The sequence below is a fragment of the Ananas comosus genome, linkage group 4 (genome assembly GCF_001540865.1).
Source record: "Ananas comosus cultivar F153 linkage group 4, ASM154086v1, whole genome shotgun sequence".
Taxonomy (NCBI): domain Eukaryota; kingdom Viridiplantae; phylum Streptophyta; class Magnoliopsida; order Poales; family Bromeliaceae; genus Ananas; species Ananas comosus.
In genome coordinates this window covers 12,929,189-12,946,795 of record NC_033624.1, presented here as the reverse complement: position 1 = coordinate 12,946,795, position 17,607 = coordinate 12,929,189, and the positions used below count along the sequence as shown (strand labels likewise).

The 17,607-nt window shown below is 36.8% G+C and overlaps 2 protein-coding genes across 2 annotated transcripts in view; both read right to left on the bottom strand.

Moving 5' to 3' along the window:
• The window catches only part of LOC109709120, a 117,486-nt gene that overhangs the window by 11,601 nt on the left and 88,278 nt on the right, over nt 1-17,607 (bottom strand). The window lies entirely within an intron of this gene.
• Nucleotides 4,891-17,607, bottom strand: part of LOC109708576 (disease resistance protein RGA2-like) — a 57,613-nt gene continuing 44,896 nt past the window's right edge. Inside the window, exons 3-5 of the transcript XR_002215780.1 lie at nt 6,715-7,455; nt 5,676-5,800; nt 4,891-4,942 (exon numbers count right to left, since the gene is read on the bottom strand). The gene's annotated coding sequence lies outside the window, so the exon portion shown is untranslated. The remainder of the gene's footprint in view (nt 4,943-5,675; nt 5,801-6,714; nt 7,456-17,607) is intronic.

The window sequence follows — 17,607 nt, the reverse complement described above, 5'->3', positions numbered from 1 at the left end:
GAGGATCAGGGAGGGCGAAATGCGGGGGGAGGAGGAGGAAGGGGAGCAGGCCGGGATGGGGGGAGGGGGGGATGGCGGAGAAGATGGTGCGCCATGATTTGCAGGTGGCGCGGAGAGCGGCGTGATCGGCGCAGGTCAGCCTCGCGACGATGCGGGGCAAGATATCCCCGGGAAAAGGCGGCGCCCACAGCTCGTTTCCACTCTCGCCGTCGCCACCGACGGAGGCCGAGGATTCGCTCATCTTCGATTCTTGATTGATTTTGGGGGTTGGACGCTGGAGCAGGAAATCTGGGAGGGAGAAGTTTTGGAGGGAATACAAGAAGAAGGTGCTGCAGGGTGGGGGGTTTCAAACGGGCTGGGTTTTTATAGCAGAGTGAAAACTTCAATTTGGTCCTCTGGTTTTGACCTATTTGCACTTTGGTATCTCTATCCCGTTTGGACATTAACATGAATTTCTTTTTTTTCCCCTTTTTCTCTCAGCTTTAGAAGGTATTGTTGTTCATTATTTTGCAGAATAATAAATTTTATTATGAGATAATTTATCTTTCCGTGGAAAAAAATGATTTTTAGGCTAAATATTTTTATCTATTCTAGAAGTTTGAGTATACTCCTCACAGTATGAAATAATTGCACGAAGCTAGAGTTTCTATTTTGCATAAACTTCAATTAACCCCTCCTATGATTTACTAGGATTTTTTAAATTTTGCAATCCTGTGAGTTAGAAGTTTTTATTTTGCTATCCCGTAATTTTGTCTTTATCCTACCGTAACAATTTGCCATTAAATAGAAGAGTAAAGTAATATTATTATAAATTATAATATCATATGGTTTGTAAATTATAATATTTTAGTTACATGTGGTTTATAAGTTACACTATTTTAGCAACCATTTCAAAAGAAGGCCCTTATAGTTATAAAAAAATAAAAATTTAAAAACAAAGGCAATATGGCAAAGCCAAAGTTTTTTTAACCACATATTGAAAAAGTGAAAATTTGCTAATTTATAGGGGGCTAATTAGAAGTTTATTGTATCCTATTTTATAGCACTATTCCATCCAAAGGCTAATATTTTCACTTTTTTCAATATGTGGTTGAAAAAACTTTTGCTATGCCATATTGCCCTTGTTTTTTAATTTTAATTTTTTTTTTTATCACTATAAGGTTGCTAAAATAGTGTAACTTATAAACCACATGTAATTAAAATATTATAATTTACAAACCATAGGGTTGAGTGAGTGGTTCCCACCGTATTATAGTATTTAATTCAATGATTAGAAATGATGAAAAGAGTTGATCCAAATACTAAAAATTTGATAGCAAAAAGGACGTTTTGCTATTAATAATATTCTAGCTCAACTCTTATTATTATAATAATTTACGAGTGAGGCTACTATGCTATCGGAAGCACGGAGCCTTTCGTGCTTCCAGCTCGTTTTCGATGTTGCGACTTTCGAATCGTCGATCGGCTTCGTTAAACTTGATCTAGAGTATTTGAAGTACTTGTAAATAAATTTCATAATTTTACGATATCATTTGGCTAGTGAACGAAGGGGCTCAAAATCAACGGCTGAAAATAAAAATCTTACAAAATGTAATAATATGACATTAAAATTTTAAATCAAAGATATTGATCTGTTTATATATATATAAAGAATTTTCTATCAGATTCCAGTGAGTTGGATATTTCTACTACTCAACCCGTTAAACTTGCAAACTGCGTCACGATCACACGGCACATTGAAATTTGTTTGATTCTTGAGCCATTCGATCACTAACGCAAATGAATAACGAAAAGTAATAAAAATTTATTTTCTAGGTACTCCAAATACTCTAGATCAAGTTTAACGGAGCCGATCGACGATTCGAAAGTCGCAACATCCAAAACGAGCTGGAAGCACGGAAGGCTCCGTGCTTCGTAAGCATAGTAGCTCACACTCATAATTTACATAAATTTTACTTTACTATTAAATAATGCAGCAATATATATATATTATATATATATATTATAGAGTCCGCTACTATGCTATGGTAGCACGGAGCGCTCCGTGCTACCAGTTGTTTCTGATGATGCGCTTTCAATCGACGATCGGCTCCGTTAGACTTGATCTACACTATTGAAAAGTATTTGAAAACTAAATTCAATTTTTTCGATATCATTTGACTAGTGATAGAAGATTCAAAATTGATAATTTTAATGGCCGATGTGGTTGTGTTGTGAGTTTAACGAGTAAAAAAATCCAAATGCGATGAAAAGTTTATAGAAAATTCTTTTCACTATTTAGAGTAAAATCAGTATTCATCTGATCTTTGAATTTAAATCTTATCATCATCATTTTTTTATGAGATTTTTATTTTTAGCCGTTCAATTTTAGACTACTTATTTGATAGTAAATGATATCGAAAAAATTATGAAATTTAGTTTCAAAATACTTCAATAGTGTGATCATGTCAACGGAGCCGATCGTCGATTTGAAAGCCGCATCATCGAAAACACACTTGGTAGCACGGAGCGCTCGCTGTGCTACGCGATAGCATAGTAGCGGACTTCTATATATATTATATATTATATATATAATATATATATATATATATAGAGCTAGGCTACTATACTATCGTAGCACGGAGCCGCTCGTGCTACCAAGTTGTTTTTCGATTATGTGGCTTTCCAAATCGACGATCGCTCCCGTTAGAGTTGATCTTACACTATTGAAGTATTTGGAAACTAAATTTCAAATTTTTTCGACATCAATTTGACTAGTGATCAAAAGATCTCAAATTGACAATTTAATAGCCGATGTGGTGTGTTTGTGAGTTTAACGGTATAAACAATCCAATGCGTTGATGAAAATTTTATAGAAAATTCTTTTCACTATTTAGAGTAAGATCAGTATATCTGATCTTGAATTTAAATCTTTTATCATCATTTTTTATGAGATTTTTTATTTTCAGCCGTTCAATTTTAGACTACTTGTTTGGATAAGTAAATGATATCGAAATTATGAAATTTAGTTTCTAATACTTTCAATAGTGTAAGATTAACTCTAACGTAGTCGATCGTCGATTGGAAGCCACATCATCGAAAACAATTGTAGCACGGAGCGCTCCGTACTACGATAGATAGTAGCACTAAGCTCTATATATATACATATTATATATATATATAATATAATATAATATATATATAATATATCAATTATATATATAGAATAAGCGGTTACTGTGCTCTCAGGAGCACGGAGGCCTCCGTGCTCCTGAGCGTTTTCGATGATGGAGCTCGAATCGACGATCGGCTCCGTTAAATTGATCTAGCGTATTTGAAGTTTTTAGAAATAATTTTTTGCGATTTTTCGATATCATTTAACTAGCAATCGAAATGATCAAAATCAATAATTTTAACGACTGAAAAAAAATCTATTAAAAAGTAGTGATATAGTACTAAATATTTTTCGATCAGAAATATTGATTTCATATTTAGGATAGTATAAAAAATTTTGTATCAAAATTTCATCTGATTGAATACTTCTACCTGTTAAACTTAAAAATGGTAGATTAATCAACCATTAAAAATTATGAATTTTAATCTTCTCGATCACTAGGTAATAATATTATAAAAATCGTAAAAATTATTTTTAAGAAACTTCAATGCCCTAGATCAAGTCTAACGGAGCCGATCGTCGATTCGAAAAATCTATTCATCGAAACGGTCCAGGAGCACCGAGACTCCGTGCTCTCTGAGACAAGAAGCCCTACATATATTATAATATATATATATACTAGTATGAGAGAAGAGATGAGGCTATTATGCTATCGGAACACCACGGAGCCTTCCGCGTTTCCAGCTCGTTTCGATGTTGCGATTTTCGAATTCGTCGATCGGATCCATTAAACTTGATCTAGAGTATTTGGAGCACCTAGAAAATAAATTTTATTATTTTTCGATCATCTTGTCATGATCGAATGGGTTCAAAATCAACAAATTTCAATGGCCGTTAATAAGCCGTTTGCAAGTTTAACGGTGTAGAAATATCCAAATCGCGTGAAATTTTGATAGAAAATTCTTTATATACTATATAAAACAAGATCAATATCCTTGATTTAAAATTTTAATGTCATATTATTACATTTTGTAAGATTTTTATTTTCAGCCGTTGATTTTGAGCCCCTTCGTTCACTAGGCAAATGATATCGTAAAATCATAAAATTTATATTCTAGGTACTTCAAATAGTCTAGATCAAATTTAACGGAGCCGATCGACGATTCGAAAGTCGCAACATCAAAAAATGAGCTGGAAGCAAGGAAGGCTCCGTGCTTCCGATAGCATAGTAGCCTCACTCATATATATATATATCCTTTATATTCATTTAAATCACATGTTTGGTAAAAACCAAACTGGAAAAGCAACTCACTTCTATTGATTCAGTTTGATTTTATTAATAAATCGATTCAGATTTGTGGAATTTAAAGACTAAAAATCTTGCAGAAAGCAAAATAATAAAACTTTTAATACTTTAAAATTTATCGGCTTCGGATCTAATAATCAAATAAAAGTAAAGTTAAACTAAAGTAAACATATATGGAAATTAACCCTCTCAACTGCGGTACATACACACTAGGTCCAACTTGCATGCAAATAACAGCATCTGATTTTAAACAACTTCGTAACACAAAGCATATATACTAGTAATAAACTCTACATGAGATTTACTTAAAAATTAATGTACCCTCTAATATCCGTACTAAAAAAGTAGCAGCATTTTGTTTATTCAAACCAAACAATTTTTTTCAAGCCCATAACATGTATAAAAAACACCATAAAATTACAAACAATCAAATCAAATTATAAAATAGTACATTCAAAAACTAAATTTATATCACGAAAACACATATATTAACCGATAACAGCACACTACAATTCTTGTCCGGCAAGCTAAATAGCACCAACCTGAAAGAGAAGACCACAAGTCCATGAATAAAAAAACTCTCACCATTGCATGTAGATATATAAAATTTGTTTATTTTTGGCAAAACAAAGGAAGAAAAAAAAGTCTTCTCAAAGGGGAATAGTGATCACCAAATAAGCTAAAAGGTTACGTGAGCTTGTTAAATATAAAAATGTTTAAACACCGTTTTCTAACAGCTTAAACTTTTAGAGTACAACGGTTGTTTCACATGATATCAGAGCAGGAGATCCTGAGTTCGAGTCATGCCAGGCTCCTAACATATTAATTTCCTCTCATTTAATTTAAGCTCACGTTATGGGCCGACTAAAAAGTCTCGAGTCCAGAGTCCAGACGTGAGGGGGAGTGTTAAATATAAAAATGTTTAAATACCGTTCTCTACCAGCTTAAGCTTTTAGAGTACAACGGTTGTTTCACAGACCTATACTACGCTTCCGCCGTATTTATTATGTTCCTTATAGAATTCGAAAGGATACTTAACGTTTTTTGAAAAAATATTTTAAAATTTGATATTTTTTATTTTATGAAACATTCTGCACTTTGTTTAACGGAAGAGACTAAATTCTAAAAGGATCTAACAAATCTTTCAAAGAAAATTTCTTATATCAAAATCGAATTAAAATCGACTTAAAATCGAATTAAAATCGAAATTCGTAAAGCCCAATTGGCCACTTTCAAAGTGCAGTATCGTTTAGATAATATCTAATATCTTTTTACCTCCAAATAATAGGTACATATACTTATGCTCTCCTCGCTAACCAATCTTCTTCTCTTCCTCCTCCTACGGTGAGCTCTGTTCCACATGTGGCGAGCTGCTCGCTTGTTTTTTGTACAGGTATTTTCTACACCACAACAACACAAAATGGTTACTTTTTTATCCGACGCTTGTGCAGTATGTGCTGTACATTTTGCTTAGACTTTCTAATAACGTATGATATATAACATACCTGATTTTAATTTGTAAAGAAAAATATCCCAGGACTCGAATAGTATATCAACAATATGACCGAAAATAATTACTTTGTAAATACTATATATTGTTCAAGTAGAAATTTTCCAGCATCTCAAATCGCTACAAATTAAGAAAAGGTTAAAATTTTATTAATTAGTCTATGTACATGCAAAAGACCACTTGAAATTTTTTCCAGAAAACCAACAATGTTTTCGAATATCTTAACTGCACTTTTGATATTGAAATATGGTTTAACCCGTTTTCATTTTGCCGCCCTACGTTTTAAATAGTTTTACTTGAAAATCCTATGGATTTTTTTTTTATATATATACAATCATAAGAACCTATCTCAAGTAGCGTGGAGTACTAAAGTGCTAAGATTTTATAGAACTAATATATATATATATATATATATATATTATATATAATATATATAATATACTATATTATATATATATTATATATATATATATATATTTCACATAGTCCCTATGTGGTTTGTAAAATAAATTACTCGACTGTCTTATAATTCATCCATTTTAGCACTTTAATTTTTTTTCTTTTTTTCTTTTTTGTAGAAGATATTTGCAAGAAAATAAAAACAAAACTATAAAATAGCAAAATGAAATATTTCATAGCAAATGAAAATGTTTTGAATCACGTGCGGTGGGGCTAATTGAAATTAAGTTTTCCATCCGAATATTTAGAAAAAAAAAATGAGAAGAGATGTTTATGCTAGCTACAATAGAATATTAAGGTGCTAGCTCATTAATTAAAGAGTAGTTAGAGCTCCAAATTAATTACCTCCCATGAACATCGACATTTTTTATGTGATCGACACTGGTGTCGACAAATCGTCGGTCCGCATCGAACAACAGCGGGCAATCCGCGATATATAACCCCTGAAGTGCGGTCATCTTGTGGGCAGGCAAGTAACGGAGACTCGGTAAGCAAATGAACAAGGACTGCAGCTCGGTGAGCTCCCCGAGCCAATCTTCAATTCTCTCAAGATCTTCGCAACCACATATTCTCAGGTTCTGGAGGGACGTGAGACTCCGCAAGCTCTCGGGCAAACAAGTTAGCTGCTGACATTCGTCTATTATTAGATTCCGCAGCCCCTTATTTCGTGGCGGTTGGGGTGAAACGGCGGCATCACCACCATCAAGTGGCATCGCGCGTGAGAGAATTAACGATAGATTCTCTTTGCTTGTTCCGGAGATGATCAGCTCCTCAACCGACGCCGGGAGGCAAGGCTCTGGGCTGAACTGAGGACATTCATTAAGAATCAAATGAGTGAGACACGGAAAAATGGGAACTCGCTCTCGCCTGCATTCTTCGTCATCCACCGTCAATACCGTCACCCATTCTCGCAGCATTGGCATGGAGGACAAGTTAAGGCTCGTCAGGGCAGGGAACTTATTTGCACTTGCAGTAATATGGCTATCTCCATAAAATTCAACGCCGAAATTTGTTATTGCGGGCATATTTTCTATAATTAGTTCTTTAAGAAAAGGAAGTTGCCCGAGCGGCGGGAGTGAGCTGCATCCGGGAATATCCGCAAGTTTGATTTCCACAAGATTTGGGAGGCACGAGCCAATCCTATTCATCATCCAGCCAGGAAACTTCCCACCTCCATAACCTTCTATTGTCAAACTCTCTAGCTTTTGATGTGGTTGAAGATTTTCGAGCACGGTATCGATCTCTTCAGCCAGTAGTACAGTATCCATACCTTCTTCCGCACTTAAAACATTCCATTCCAACTTCAAAGACTGCAGCTTCTTCTCTATCAAATTTGCAGCCTTGGCATCAACCGGACTCGTCACATTTTCAAGACCCTTGATCTCCAGCTTGCCGACAAGCTTAAGGTGCTCTAGCTCAGAAATGCTAGCACAATGTTCGATGCGGTCTTGCTTGCCGACGACAAAAACAGACAATTCCGTCAAGCTAACTAACTTGCCGATCCTTCGGGGCATGCCCTTCAATTCCGAGCAATCCTCGTTTAACAAGACTCTAAGTTTGGTCAGCTTTTGGATCATTTTAGGCAGCTCACATAATTTTCCACAGTCGCTAATGTCTAGTGCCTCTAAATGCTGAAGATCACTTGACGATGAGGGTAATGACAGTAAAGAAGAGCACCAAGAAAGATCCAGAATACGCAAGTTTTGAAGGCTCCCAATGGATTCAGGTAATGTCACCAAGGAATTTAGACTTGATAGGTCTAGGAAATGCAGGTTTTTGAGATCACATAATGATGAGGGTAATGATAGTAGAGAAATGCAGCCAGAAAGATTCAGAGTACGCAAGTTTTGAAGGCTCCCAATGGATTCAGGTAATGTCACCAAAGAATTTAGATGTGATAGGTTTAAGTTACGCAGGTTTTTGAGATCACATAACGATGAGGGTAATGATAGTAGAGAATAGTGGTTAGAAAGATTCAGAATACGCAAGTTTTGAAGGCTCCCAATGGATTCAGGTAATGTCACCATAAAATTTAGACCTGATAGGTTTAGGTAATACAGGTTTTTGAGGTGACATATAAGTTCAAGTGATATCACCTTTTTGCACCAACTCAAATTTAGTGCGTGCAAATTCTGAAGGTTGTTAATGGAGTCAGGTATTGTCAGAGATTGCCAATCACTTAAATCTAAAATCCGCAAATTCGTAAGCCTTCCTAGAAATTTGGGTAATGTACGGATCTCGCAGCAGCCTGAAAGATTCAAGGTTTGCAAGTTGTAGAGGCTGGTAATTGATTCAGGCAATTCTTGTATACTGGTCCTCGAAAGGTCAAGGTATCTTAAGAGCTTCAACTTACCGACTGAGCTTGGCAATATAGAAATTTTGGAATCATGTAAATCCAACAGACGTAAGTATTTTGCCTCACTATAAAAAGTAATAAATGAACCAGATTCCCTAAATTGAAGAGCTCGCAGCCTTTGCACTACTGTGGTTGGAATCTGTGTCGTGAAACGATTGTATATCGAGAAATAGCGGCAGCTTTCCGAGATCCATGTTGACTCTTCTCCAACTATAACAGCAACTTCTTCTCTTGCTACAGATTGTGCGAGGTCGTGCACTAAATCATGCATCCGGCAGGTAACCTTTTTAGATTCCCAGTGTTTCCTCATGTCTTGAAGGAAAGACATCCATAATAGATCGTTAAAGTACTCATTTCCAATATCTTCCATCGAAGTCCATGTTTCATGCGATGAAATGAAGCCTAAAGCAATCCATTGCCGGATCAAGTCATCCTTGTCAATCTCATAGTCTTTGGGGAATATGGAGCAATAAGCAAAGCACTGCTTCAAAGCCGACGGCATCTGAATGTAGCTCAACTTTAATGATGGTAAAATAGTTTTCTCTTCTTGCAGACTCCAAATTTCGTTATCCCTAATAGCGGACCATGCATCCTCTGTCCTGTTCTTTGAATACATCATACTTCCTAAAGCATTCGCTGCTAAAGGCACGCCGCCGCACTTCTTTACTATCTGCTTTCCGATTGCGACCAAACTCGGATAGTCGTTCTCTTCCCCATCATCGAATGCCAGCCTTTTGAACAATGTCCAACAATCATCATCTGATAAGCCTTTCACACGGTGTGGTTCGACTGTTTTCATTATCGCGGCGACCTTTTCGCTTCGTGTGGTTACTAAGATTTTACTTCCCTGCCTGCCGTCCTTAAATACAACCTTCAATTCCTTCCACTTCCCTTTATCTTCGTTCCACACATCATCCAACACCAGCAAGAATCTCTTCTGGCTAAAGATCCTGAGGAGAAAACTCGCGACGGATTCCAAGCTGTCAAGATCACACTCCTCTTTGGTTGCAGATTTGACCGACCTTGCGATCGTCTTCATGTGGAAATCGGTAGACACGCAGGCCCACACGCGTAGATCAAAGCGCTGCTGACCCGTAACCCGCCCGTCGTTGAAGGCCATTTGAGCGAGCGTCGTCTTCCCCAAACCCCCCAATCCCACGATCGGAATGACCGACACGTCGTGATCGCCGGCCGTCTCTAGCAGTAGCTTCACAATTTTCTCTTTATCATCATCTCTCCCAACTATTTCCTTTTCGTCGACAACCGAGAATGTCTCACGGTGCTTGAACTCAGCCTGCCGACCAGGGCCAGCTTCGGCAAGACCAAAATCATGCCTCTGTTTCGCGATCTTACCGATCTTTTCTCTGAGCTCTTTCATCCTGTGTGCCATCTTGACCTTAAACTTCAGATGCATCGGATTAGCGCGGGACAGAAATCCACGTACCTTTTCAGCTTCCGTTCGGATCTCGTCCAGCAGGTCGTCGGCGTCGTAGGCGGCGTCCTTCAGTTTGCGCAGCCAGTCTCGCAGAGCGTGGCTCTCCTTCCCAGCGCTGCTTCGCTCCTCGGCGTCGAGAAGCACCGATTGGATCGCCGAAAAGTTGCTTTTGAGATCCTGTACATCGTCCTTGAAGCTCCGCAGCAGGTCGATTTCGTCCCCGAGAGCAGAGCCCAGCTTGCCCAGCACCTCCTTCACCAAACCGAATGCGATCCCCTCCGCCATCGCTATTACGAAAGCAGCTAGCTAGCTATGTGCTTCTTCTCAATAGTCAATACAAACGTCCTAGCAACTACAAGGAAGCAGAGAATAAGGGGATGCTCTGCAGTGGTAGTGGTAGTAGGTGATTGCTCCAATTATCGTGCTGCTGCTCCGGTAACTACGTTGGGAATCTTTGACCGTTTGCACGCTAGTCCCTCAATCATCTTTATCCTATTGTACAGATTATAAAAATATTATCAGTTTCGCATTTGCTCTTTGGATTTTGTTGTTTCCGTGTCCATTTTCAAATGAAGAGGCGGAAAAGGAGGGACTTATTATTATTATTATTATTATTATTATTATTTTCTCTTCCAACTGAAGAAAACGCAATGAAGATGTTTGAGATTTCTGAAAGATGCTTAAATGGCATTACTTCAGAAATTAAAAAAGCAGTCAAAATCAGTTTTTGTTTCGAATAATTTTGAATCTGAATTGGAAAAAGAATAGTGAATCTTAATTTGAACCCAAAAAAATTTCAAATTTCAGATCTGAATCTAAATCTGATTCGGTAATGGATAGTAAAATTTCAATCCAAATCCTATAATCTTCGGCTTTAGAGTCTGGTTAGATTGAGTAATATAAAAATGATTTTCACCCCACGATATTATTCTAAGATGCTATTATATTTGAAGAATTGATATGTATAAATTTTGATTGCCCCAGAAAAAAGAAAAAAAAAAGTATAGAGACCGCTTCAGCACTGCACCACAGTTCGAAATTGCCTTTTTTGATTAGCATTGATTTTCTTAATAGCCATAAAAAATTATTTTCTTAATTTTCACCTCTTTGTACTGTCATTTTTTTTCTTTTTTCTTTTTTTTTTTACGTTAGACTCCCATCGGTGAAAAATATATAAATTTTTATTATACCTAATTATCTCAAATCTATATAAATTAGAGAGACCATTGGAATCTTTTTTCAAAACTGCGTTGCTATCATAAATCAGAATGAAAAAACTTAACTTTCTTTTGTATCTGTCGACACTCTCATTATATTATTAGAGACAACAGCTCATTTATTTTTTCATATTGTCATCATTGCCATACATCTCGACTGCTACTCTACTGCTTCGTTTATTTTATTTAGAATGAAAATGTGAATCAATTAGAATTCAAATTTGAAACCTTAGATACCAACCACTAAATTCTTTGCCACTTGCGCCAGAAACAGTAGATAAAATAACCTTGTTATTAACATAGGGGTCTAATTAAGACAAATAAATGTAAAAGAAAAAATAAAAAAGTTGAGGGGAGGCAATTTCATATGGCAGTATAGTGCTGGTGACTTTATGTATTTCAACCAAAAAGATATATATAATTTTTTTGAAATGGAAACAGACGTAAGACCTGCACTCTGTAAAAGAGAGCAAAGATCACATGGTGGCTGAGCTGGCTCTCTAGCATGCTATCTATAAGTGAACATGTAAAATGTAATTAAATAAATGTGTGCCAGCCATAGTTTGTAGTTGCTCATAATCAAATCGCCTGCAGCTGCAATCCTTACTGTTACATACTCGTGCACGTGGTACATCTCTTTTTGTTACTGGTAAATTGCAAGTTTTAGAGGACTTTTTTTTTTTGAGAAAAAGGTAGCATGCTACCCGCTTCATTCATTGGAGAGGTGAATTAAGCTACAAGTGTGAGGCAACCAGGCCTCGAAAAAAAAAAAAAAAAAAAAAAAAAAAAAAAAAAGAAGAAGAAGAAAGAACCGCAATTACACACACACACAATTACTTATAGATGTTTAAGGCCCGAGAAGAAGGTCCCAATCCATCACAAGAAGTTTGAGCCTGTGAACCGCAATCCCAGGGTTCGGGGGAATATTACGAAAGATTGAGTCGTTTCTGATCTTCCAAATGATCCACCAGCAGGCGACTAGATCGACAAGCCGAGATCGCTTCTTATGTTTATCCTTCCTGACCTTCCACCTATCCCACACGAGGCTGACTTCCCCCCCGAGGTCTTGGGCCTGAATATCGTCCACCCATTTCGCTATAATGAATTTACAGAAAACGCAGCTGGTAAATAGATGGTCCACGGTTTCCTCCTCTGACCCGTATAGTACACAGGTAGGGTCGGCTAACCACCCTCTCTTAGCAAGCTTATCACGTGTAAGGATCCTTTTCTTGAGAATCAACCAACAAAACACTTTCACTTTTAGAGGGATTTTAAGGTTCCATAGAACAGGGGCACGTGCATCTCTCGTCCCGCCGTCCGTCAAGGCCAAGTAGGTTGATTTGACCGAAAAGTGTCCATCAGTACTCCACCGCCATAGGATCGTGTCCGGACTGACCACAACGGAGTAAGAAGAGACCTTTTCTACAAGCTCCGATAGGTTTGGAACCAGTCCTAGCAACTGTTCCACATTTGCTCCCAGGATCTTGGGCCAGTTCCAATTATCCCCCGTGAAGAAATCACTAACTCTAGAGTATCTCCCCCCCCACAGACCTCAGATACGCTTCCGGGAATAAAAGGTTCAACGATTTCTCGCCGCACCACCGATCCAACCAAAAATCGATGGTATTCCCGTTTCCTAGTTGAAACGCCACTCCCCATTTGAAGATAATGTTGAGGCTAAGAATACCCTTCCACCAGCTGGAAAAAGGTCTGAAGGATCTGCCTTCCCTCAGAGGTATTCTTCTACGATAATACAATTCTCGGATAAGCTTATTCCACTGTAGTTGAGGTGACGTGTGAAATTTCCACCACCATTTAGTTAGAAAGGCTTGGTTCATGGTCGCGACATCCAACATACCTAAACCACCTTCTTTCCTGGACTTACAAGTTTTAGAGGACTTACATGCAGCATTTAGAGATTTTTAATGGACTTGCCCACCCTACTTGTTTAGCTGTGCATTTGGCTTCAATCTATGTTAAACAACGCGAAATAACTGTTTTCTCTAAAAATTTAAGCTGATAGATAATGATGTTTTATATTTTTATATTGAACACTCTTCTTTATGTCTAAGTTTGATGCGGACTTAAATTAATTGAGAGAAAAATCAATTAAGTTAGGAACCTGGTGTGACTCGAACTCATAATTATTTGATTTGATATCATATTAAATAATATGAAACAATTATTTTTTTCAAAAACTTAAGCCGGAATGATTTTGTTATATTTTTATGTTTAACAATCTAGCATACTTGTATCAAAGTCCTTTTAGGATGCTTTGCTTAGTCCTGAATCGGGGGAGAGCTATTGAGAGGCCAACAATGGTCATGGGCCCCCTCAAGCTTTTGAAAATTACACAAAAGTTTCTAACTATGATATATTAAAAATTAAAATATTATAAATTTTAGGGGCCAAAGTGAAATTCTTTTGTAAAGAGTTTGTTCTGGTATAAGATAATTATATTATTTATTCTCTTTAGTAACCGGAATCTATTTCAATTTACAATGTAGGATACTATACAGTCACAATGCAAATGAAGGAGAATGAAAAAAAAAAAAAGAAAAGAGAAAAAGGCACACTGCACATAGCACTGGGTATATAGTTAGCAAAAATTTCATGAAACTCAAATCAGAAAGAATAGACAATAAATCAAAAAATTTAACATATTTTGAAATAAATACCTCTTCTAATTTTTCAGATTTTCCGAATAAAAAAGTAAAAATTTATACAACTTACCTCAACTGTCACTTATTTTAATCTGATTATCTAATCTTTAAAAATTTTAATTTTGCTATATAATCTTTTAATTTATTTGATTTGAATCAACTAATAACTCTTTAGCTTTAAAAATTTAAATATTTTTTTAATTACACAGATATAAATTTATTAAGTAAATAATTATTCTAAATTTTATATTGAAAAATTAATCAAATTATTTAAATCAAAATTGCGCGGCAACATAAGTCTATATTTCCATTTAAACCACATGTTTCGTGAAAATCAAACTGAAAAAGCAACTCACTTGGACTGATTCAGTTTGATTTTAGTAAATAAATTGATTTCGGATTTGGGGAATTAAAAACTAAAAATCTTGTCCCCCTCCTCCTCGTCGCCGTCGTCCTTCTCCTTATGCCCCCCGTTACCCCGCCATCGCCGTCGCCGTCGCCGGGAGGAAGACGATGCCGGGGGCGGCGAGGGGGGATCGAGCTGTTCGTGCAGGTGATTGGTTCGATTACTCGATTCGAGCGTGTTTCTTTTTAATCGCGATCATCTCGTTATGTAGTTCCTGCGGAAGTAGATCTATGCGCAATTAGATGCTGATATCTAATTTTGGAGATTAAGGGAACGAAGTTAAATGCAGTGTTTAACATATTTTGATCAACTTATGTGGTTTATTTACCGATATAATACTCCTTCTTGGGTCTTACTTTGTTGGGAAAATTTCTATCTTTGGGTTAAGGATTTTTGAATTTGGACGGGAACTAGAGTTGCCGCAATAAACTATTATTAGCATCAAACAGTAAACTCCACCCTCTACCTAGCAAAAAATTTTAGAATGTATCAGGTATATTGGTGACTTGGCGTAACAAATCAATCAAATGTCTCCTTTTAAGAGTATATGTCCCATTATGATTTAAAAAAATATTTTTATTATACTTTTGTTTGAAAAAAAGAAATATAATTGACTTGTTATTAATGACGTGGTGCAAGTATGATAGTATAAAATTCCTCCCACCTAGCGGGGCTAATAGGTCCTTAATAAAGGAGTATGGCCATAGAAATTGGATTCAACTAGGGATCATTATAATAAACCCTTTCCTCAATCCTGGTCACAAAAGTCACTATGCCTTTATTGCAGAATCAAATTGGAGAGTAAAAAACATAAGTATAGTAACTCAATTGTTTTTTTTTTTTTTCTTTTGAGGGAAGTAACTCAATTGTTGATGCTTGATCTAATAACAATATAAGACCCCACAAAGAAAGGAAAAAAGAAAAAGAAAAAGAAGAAAAAGATGTAAACATGCAGTTTCCTGTTTACAGAGGAGAATGCTTCAGACGGATCATCATGCTGTTCTTCACACAGTAAGACAATTTCTTTATCGCACGTCTCATCAGTTTCTGATAGTTGTGTGCGCACTCAGCAGATGCTCCTAAATGGTATGCACAAGTTCAAAACAAAATGGTGCTAAAATTTTGCATCAGATATGATACAATGTATGGATGAAGTTCCAAACTCCTGCAGGACTATATATGATGCACGCCATCATCTTCCTATGTACAGAAAACATTGAAATTTGTATAGATGGCTTGGAAGCCGGGGAACTAAGGACGGTTATAATGGTCGAATTGCCGCTTTCGGTTCTTCCTTCCATTCCTCAATTAACCTGGATCATGAAATGCAACTACTTTTATCATGATATCACAATAAATCGTGGACAACTCATTTTAATTTTCGAGATAACTTGATACTGAAATATTAAAGATTATTTGAGCAAAATCTTTACTATTCAAGAACTGCTCTTCAAATATGAAAGGGAGTAGATTCTTCAAAACTGCCCGATCAAAAGTTAAAAGTGTTCAAACTATGAAACTGGATCATAATAACTTCAATAAGCGAAGTGAAATTAAATTGCGAAATTCGGTGCTTTTATTTTGAGCAATTCCTAATATCCAGATTTAAGGCTTGATCAATTGCATCCTTAGTTCTCAACTTTTCGCTGAGAAGAACATGTAAGGGGGGCAAATAAATGATCCGGATCCTTCGATTGTATCCGCAATGAGACTGCAATTGTATTTGAAACTCAGAATGTGCACCAAGGGAGAATGAAAGTGCGGTACGAGATCGAACCTCTCGGTGCTCATGGACCTCTCCTGCGCAAATTCGGCGTAACCCACCACGGCCTCAGATTCACCCACATGTTCGTCTCGTCCGTTTCCGCCACTTCGAACGCCTTCGTCGTGACGCCCTGCTCCATGTCAAAAACATAGACGCAGCCGACGGAAACAAACTGATTGTTTACCACCCTGCGATATACGTCGGTGAAGTAGATGCTGTTTCTTCTGACGGACAGCGGGAAGTCAGGCGCGTGGACTGCGACGGTATTCCCCGTGCCCAAGAACAAGGCACGATCGCCAATGCTGGCCAGGGGAGTCGGTACGAGCGGACCGTCCCCTTCGAACGGTGGCAGACGATGGACCAAGATGCGCCCTGCGGTGAGCTCTCGGTGCCTGCTTATAAGCAGTAGATCGCCAGCCGACTCGATNTTCTTGATTGATTTTGGGGGTTGGACGCTGGAGCAGGGAATCTGGGAGGGAGAAGTTTTGGAGGGAATACAAGAAGAAGGTGCTGCAGGGTGGGGGGTTTCAAACGGGCTGGGTTTTTATAGCAGAGTGAAAACTTCAATTTGGTCCTCTGGTTTTGACCTATTTGCACTTGGTATCTCTATCCCGTTTGGACATCAATATGATTTTTTTTTTTTTTCCTTTTTTCTCTCATCTTTAGAAGGTATTGTTGTTGTTCATTATTTTGCAGAATAATATATTTTATTATGAGATAATTTATCTTTCCGTGAAAAAATTGATTTCTAGGCTAAATATTTTATCAATTCTAGAAGTTTGATTATACTCCTCACACTATGAAATCATTGCACGGTGCTAGAGTTTTTATTTTGCATAAACTTCAATTAACCCCTCCTATGATTTACTGAGATTTTTTCATAGGGGGCTAATTAGAAGTTTATTGTATCCTATTTTATAGCACTATTCCATCCAAGGGCTAATATTTTCTCACTAATTTTATCAATTTTTTCTTTGTTGATATTAAAAACTCAAAAGTATTATGTAAATCTTTGAATATATGAGTATAAGATTTACACTGCATTTTTGAGTGGGCATAATATATAAAAAGAATAAAAGCTAAATCTCAAAATCCATCCACTGATTTATCATTCACATTATCAGTCAAAATCACTTTTCAATTGTGCAAGAGTGATTCTTCAATCTCTTTTTTTATTACATTTGTCACCTAAACAATTTCTATTTTGAGAGATAGGTAGTACGCTACCTATTTCGTTTATTTCATTTAGAAATAAAATGAGCTAGAAATGTGAATCAACTAGGATTTGAACATGGGTCTCATATACCAACCACCAAACCCTTTGCCACTTACTCTAGGAACGGTCTGTCATCTAAACAATTTCAATAGCATTTGGAGATAACAAATGGGTTTAGGG